The sequence below is a fragment of the Engraulis encrasicolus genome, unplaced genomic scaffold (genome assembly GCF_034702125.1).
Source record: "Engraulis encrasicolus isolate BLACKSEA-1 unplaced genomic scaffold, IST_EnEncr_1.0 scaffold_334_np1212, whole genome shotgun sequence".
In the NCBI taxonomy this organism is placed as follows: Eukaryota; Metazoa; Chordata; class Actinopteri; order Clupeiformes; family Engraulidae; genus Engraulis; species Engraulis encrasicolus.
Genome location: NW_026945626.1, coordinates 8,918 through 15,151, shown reverse-complemented (window position 1 = coordinate 15,151; position 6,234 = coordinate 8,918). Strand labels below are relative to the sequence as shown.

Below are 6,234 nucleotides of genomic sequence, written 5' to 3'. Positions count from 1 at the left end.
GCCCCCCCTTCCTCCACAAACGTCTTCGTATTTTAGTAAAACAGAAGTGGAAGATTTCAATGCAGCACTTCTCTTTTCATGTGACAAAGAAATTAATTATACATCACACCCTTCAACAGAAAAAAAGGCTTGCATGATTTGTTTTTGCTCTTTCTATCAGGATCTTAAGGTCTTTCAGGCAAAGCTCATCTGGCTCCACCCTGTTATCCATTAAACAAACAATATGTAACAATTATTTTCTCAACCTGGCCAAACAAAACTTTCAGAATGTTAAGAATTGATCACAATAATTGGTAGAATTGTCCAACTAATTCATTAAATCAATACACGCCACACAAACAGAAAATTCCAGAATCCAGAGGGTTCGCTTTTTTATTTGTTTCGATGATGAACATCAGTAATAAAACAACAACAGGCACAAAAGGACCAGTCGATTGTCAACCACTGGGGACAAGCAACAACATCGAGAGCAGCAGCAGCAGCACAATAGATAAGAGCTATGGCTTTTATGGGGAGGGCGGTTTCGTTTCAGGGGAACAACATGGCAGCAATGAGGCCAAGCATATAATGCCGAGTTAGGGGCCAAACTGGATGAGCGGTCAGGTCAGCACAGAAAGGCCAAGAGGATCTTGAAGCTGGAGGAGATAAATCAAGGTGTTAGTGGAGGACGGGACTGTGGGGGAAGGGGGGAGGGGAGAGGGGAAGGGAGTCGAGGGGATGTTTAGACTGCTCTCTTTGCGCCCAGCGTGTGCTTGTCGAAACAGGGTACTCTGCCATGTGCGTTTCTGCGGGGCGCCCATACTCAGCGGGCGCAGGTTGGTCACCCAGCGGCAATCACGCTCCTTGATGGGACTTAACCTGCTCGTCCAGGTAGGTGAAGTCTCGATGAAGTCGCACATCGGTAGGAACGCAGAAATAATGGAGTGAGAACCGAAATTAAACCGTAATTAATACGATGACCTTCCGGCATAAGCCTACTTGTGTAAAACCCACCTAAAGTCAGAAAGCTAGCTATTGTGTTAGACACTTGCCTCAGGTTATTAGGGGGGATATTTCCGGAAAAACGGGTGATTTGAAATGACTCTAAGCCAGGTCAGGAAAATCAGCGAAGAACAATGTAAAACTGCTAATAAAAGACACTTAAAACATTCCTCTTCCGATTAAAACAAAGGAAGTAGCCTCTTCTACTAGTAGATCACTCTCTGAAATACTTCTACTTATGCGTCTTAAAACAATGGAAATTCCCCAAGAAGATGAGTCATTATGACGAATGACTGAGACACCCACTCGCCCCCTCAAGTTTCCTCATGTTTCCCCCTTCCTCATACCATGCGTTTTCTGTTGGTCTGGAGTTTAATTCAATATCACAGAAAAGATACTTAATCTGTCAAGGAAACTGAGGTGTCCACTTGCATACAGCATAAGGCAACAACCTCTGCACACATCCAGCACATCACCCATTAACACACACCTACATACATGCATTCACTTTCATACCGGTACACATAATGCACACGTATAATAATGCACATATCCGGATGACTAGATCTGTATACGTACGTGGGGGTCGTTGCGTTCGGAGGCGACCTTGTGGAGGTCGAGTAGGGACTGGTTGACACTCTTCTCCAGCTGGAGGGCACACTCCAGAGCCTCTACGCCACTGCCCCACTCGTCCCTCTCTGGCTTCTGTTAGTGACACACAAACAAATACACACACACACACACGTTCAGTGATGTACACTTAAATCCATGTCTCTTACACAGTATCTTGGACCCTGTATACCGATTGGTTCTTTATTTAAATGTACTTTAAGTAACTGAAATGTGAAAATTAATAAAGCTTGATTTAGAATATGTCTAAGCTATGTTTAAGTTTTGCTTTGTGGAATGTATAGATGTTCTCCATTTCATGTCCCTTCCCCGACTGTTAAAGCTGCTTTTCCTCGAGTGCTCAAAGTGTTTTTAAAAAAAAATGAGATTTCAAAACTTTCCTCAATTCGTACTACTACCATTCGTACTACTACTACTACTACTACCACCGTTTCTCCATTTTCATTAACTGTGATATTTATTACATCCAAAAAGTTCTGTTTCAGTTGCCTTGCTAATGTCTCTGAGAGATACACACTCCACCCTGAACTCCCTCCCTATCTCCTACTCCGGTTGGCCAACTCCCTTTGTCGGCGATATCTCTCTTTTCACACACACACACACACACACACACAAAGATGTTCCCCCTCCAAACACACTTCAGCTCTGCCTGCCCATGCATTAGTTTTGCTTACACGTGTCTCTGTTTTTAGGATATAACGATCTTCATGACACAAAATGTCCTCATAAAGAAAAGGCCTTTTAAATGACTCACACACACACACACTAACTACGGTGCGTACCCTGATGTCCTGGAGGAAGATCCTGCCTCCCCTCTGGTTCTGTTGCTTCATGAGTTTCTCAGCGTGCTCGCGCTCCTCGTGAGACTGGTTGCGGAAAAACTTGGCAAAGTTGTGCAAGGCCTGGTCATCTCGGTCAAAGTAGTAGGCCTGGACGGAAAGAAAAGATGGCAAATAGAAGTGAGCGAGGGCCAGAAGGTCAAGGAAGTATCGGGTGGAGGGTGGTTTACAACCGGGGACATAAGGCCATGTTGTACCAACATAGTACATATAGTAGATTACCGGTAGTTAAAGGTACACTGTGCAAGAAATGGTCAAAAAAGGTACTGCAACTATGCTACCTATTGCCAAATTTGAATTTTACATGAAAGTTTACTAAGTAATAAACAAATATTTTCTAGTATGGTCCAAGTAGTCATTTTTGCAGCTAAAAATAGCTATTTTTGGAAATTCAAAATGGCGGACCATGGAGAAGATCCCCCTTTTCATGTATGAAAAGTGCAATTTTTCCAGTCATAATGAATACTTAGAATTTGATGGTGGTGGTGAGTATTCATGAAAAAGGTAACATTAGTGAATGGGCAGCATGAATTCTGGAAATAAATAACTAAAAATCTCACACAGTGTCCCTTTAAATATGTGTAGGGGTGTAGCAAGGAGGGCAAACAAAAATGTAGACACATAGTGAGGATGGTATACAATAGGGGACAAAGCTTAAAGTGATACTGTCCCATTTTTGGAAATACCTCCCCTTGAATTAAATAATAGGCTTTTACCGTTCTCCTGTACTTCCAACCGTTTTCTAGTTATAGCAGTGCACAATTCACCTCCAAGCTAACAGTTAACATTGAGTCCTATGAGACCAGTTAGCCGCAAGCTGGCCTCATAGGACTCAATGTTAATGCTAGCATGGAGGTAAAATTTGCACTGCCATACGGTTGAAAGTACAGGAGAACGGTAAAACCCTATTATTTTACGCAAGGGAAGGTCTAACATAAGCTTATTTCCAAAAATGGGACAGTACCACTTTAATAGCAGACCATGTTGTACCATCAAAGCGTAAAATAAGAGTAATAAAATATATGTAGAGGTAGCAAGGGGGCAAACATAAATGAGTGGGGAGAATCCTAAAAGGAAGGATGACAGGGGTGGTTTACAATTGAGGACAACTCTTAGTAACAGGCCATCTTGTACCATCACAGTATATGATAGGAGTAATAAAAGGTATATGAACTGGTGTAAGAAGTTGAGAGGGAACATATAGAGTGACCCGGCTAAACCCTCAATGTATGTGCGTTTATGACAGATTATATACTGGTGCGCTAATAAAACAAAGACAATCTGCAGGTCAGGTCAGGTTACGTGTGCACTTGGGCTCACCTGAACTCACTGACCCCAAGTTTAACTGAGGTGAACTAGTGCACTCCGTTCCAAAGAGTCCAAAAGCTAAGTTTAGTCTGCATCCGCATTACACATTTTAACAGAGCAGTGAAAACAGGGTTGTCATGTTTCCCACAGACTTATCCATGCTTATCGACTCAAACCATAACAGGTTAAAAAAAAGAGCCATGGTCAGAACCGTAACAGCAGTGCAGAGGCAAAGACACTGCTGTCAGAAACATGTAGACCTACTAGGCACTTAAGTTGATATGTACTTGAACTCTCTATCCAGAATGAGACAAAATCATCCCTCGTTTACGTCACTACTTTTGTACTTGTCATTGTGGCACAGTTTATGCCATTCCTCTTACCATGGAGAGGTACACATAGGAGGCATACAGCTCCAGGTTGATCTGCCGGTTGATGGCTGCCTCGCAGTCCTGGTGGAAGTTCTGTCTCACCTGAGAGGTCATGGTTCTAGGAAATAGGAAGACATAGGAAACAACTGATTACAATGTGTTGACTATTACAATGGTTAAGACTGCACTGGGAATAGATTGATTACATTGTCTCGTTACAATGGCCAAGGCACTGCACTGCTAAAAAAAATCCTTGTCACTTTCCCAATACTAAATGGGTTATTAAGCCAGTAAATCCTTGGACTAAGTCAAGATATTAGATAAGCATGAAGAATGAATGCTTCATGATAAAAAGAAGTGGAACTGGACATTGTGTGTCCTTCTTCTAGAGGCCATGACCTAATGGTGACTCAGGCATTACAGCAAAACTGGTCTTTCCAAGATCCGAATGGCTATCCATGTGTGACGTTCAAGTAAGGTTTCCCGGAAACTGCACTTCTGTGATGACATCTTGCGAGCTGGGGCCGATGTTGAAATACAGGGATTAACATTATGTCCCAGCTAGGGTGCTCTACTATTATTCATTCCTTCCCTTCTGCAACACTGTGACTAATCTAGTTATGCAAACAACTTTATTACCATTGTTCACAACCCCGCAAGTTGTTTTTTTTAGGCCACATAAGTTTTTATAATCATTTCCACCGTTAACTGGCAATTTCTTATCTGGGCTGGTGCAGTACCGGACCACGTGACATGCGAGTGTGTCTTGCCTCGTCAAAGACAGATGTCACTTGGTGTTAACAGTTGACTTGGGCGGGTGAATCAAGAGTTTTGGAGATATCGGATGAACAAACGTCCCCACGAATGAACCAACATTTCATCAGTATTGCAACTAGGTACATCAATTGCAATGAGACAGAGTATGATCACCCCCACCACCACCCAAGGTAACGCACAAGTGCACTGCAACAGAAAGAGCTTTGACTGCAGTAACCTGACACGTTAATAAATAAACAAACTGCCTTCAGTGAGTGGAGCCTTGGACTCACACCAGTTCGCGCATTACCTAATCAGTTACACGGAACAGCAACACTGTGTTTTTGGTAATTTACAAAAAGTAGGACCAGTTCACAGGCATTTGTAACCAAGGACTAGAGATAAAACATTACTTGGACCGTTTGATCAAATTGATAGAAGTCCACGAGGCCCTATCCAAGCTATCATTAGCAAGTCAATTCTGTACATGGTGCAATTTTGTAAACAGTTCACGACTGTGTGGTGGGATAGTGGTGTATGAATGTAAAAATCCTTACCTTGTTTGATTATGTTGATATTCAAAGACAATGCGTTAGATTTGCTGAAAGCGTGCCAAGTAGCGCAGTGCAGTCAGAATGGTTGCTAGCTAACGTTAGCTGGCTAGCAGTGGTGTTGTTTTCTCCAAGTAGGTCTTCGAGTTAGAGATAAACGCAGCTACTGAAGCGCAGTTTCTGTTTAAGATCAGCAGTATGCAGTCAGTTAGCAATGCGATTATTCTGGAAATTAAAATGCTGAGGAATGAGAGGCAAGTGAGAGACAGAAGCTAGGTTGCCGTTCAAACACTGTTGAAGCAGGTAACCTTCACTCTGTCCGTAAGCGTGAATCGATGTGAGTGACTTTCACACTGTGGCGCAGTGAAGGGTATCTATGTGGTGACGTATTTGGTACCGCCTACATTTTAGCCACACAGAAAGCAGAGGCATATCTGCATAAATTGAATAGGCCTACAGTAGTTGAACAATGACCATGCATATTGAAGCCTCGTCCCACAATAAGAACAAGTAACCGAATTCATATCATTTGTTTGGAGTATATGCATTTTTTGTCATGATCATACAATAGTTACCTATATGTCCAGTTCTGTCTAGACAGCAGGCCACCAGTCCAGTAGGCCTAAATTGTAGGGACACTTCCATGATTTCATGCTTGTTAATGATAGGCTGTTTCTAAAGGAGGCACAGCTCTACTACTATGTTCTATAACCAGTGATTACTTATTTGGATGGATGTTCATTACATTAGGTGTGATAGACACAAAATAACCATGATCAAGCCTTCAACATCCCGGAA

The 6,234-nt window shown here is 42.4% G+C and overlaps 1 pseudogene; it reads right to left on the bottom strand.

Moving 5' to 3' along the window:
* Positions 1 to 834: 834 nt before the first annotated feature.
* Positions 835 to 5,793, bottom strand: LOC134443486 (ferritin, heavy subunit-like; annotated as a pseudogene).
* Between the last annotated feature and the right edge of the window lie 441 nt (positions 5,794 to 6,234).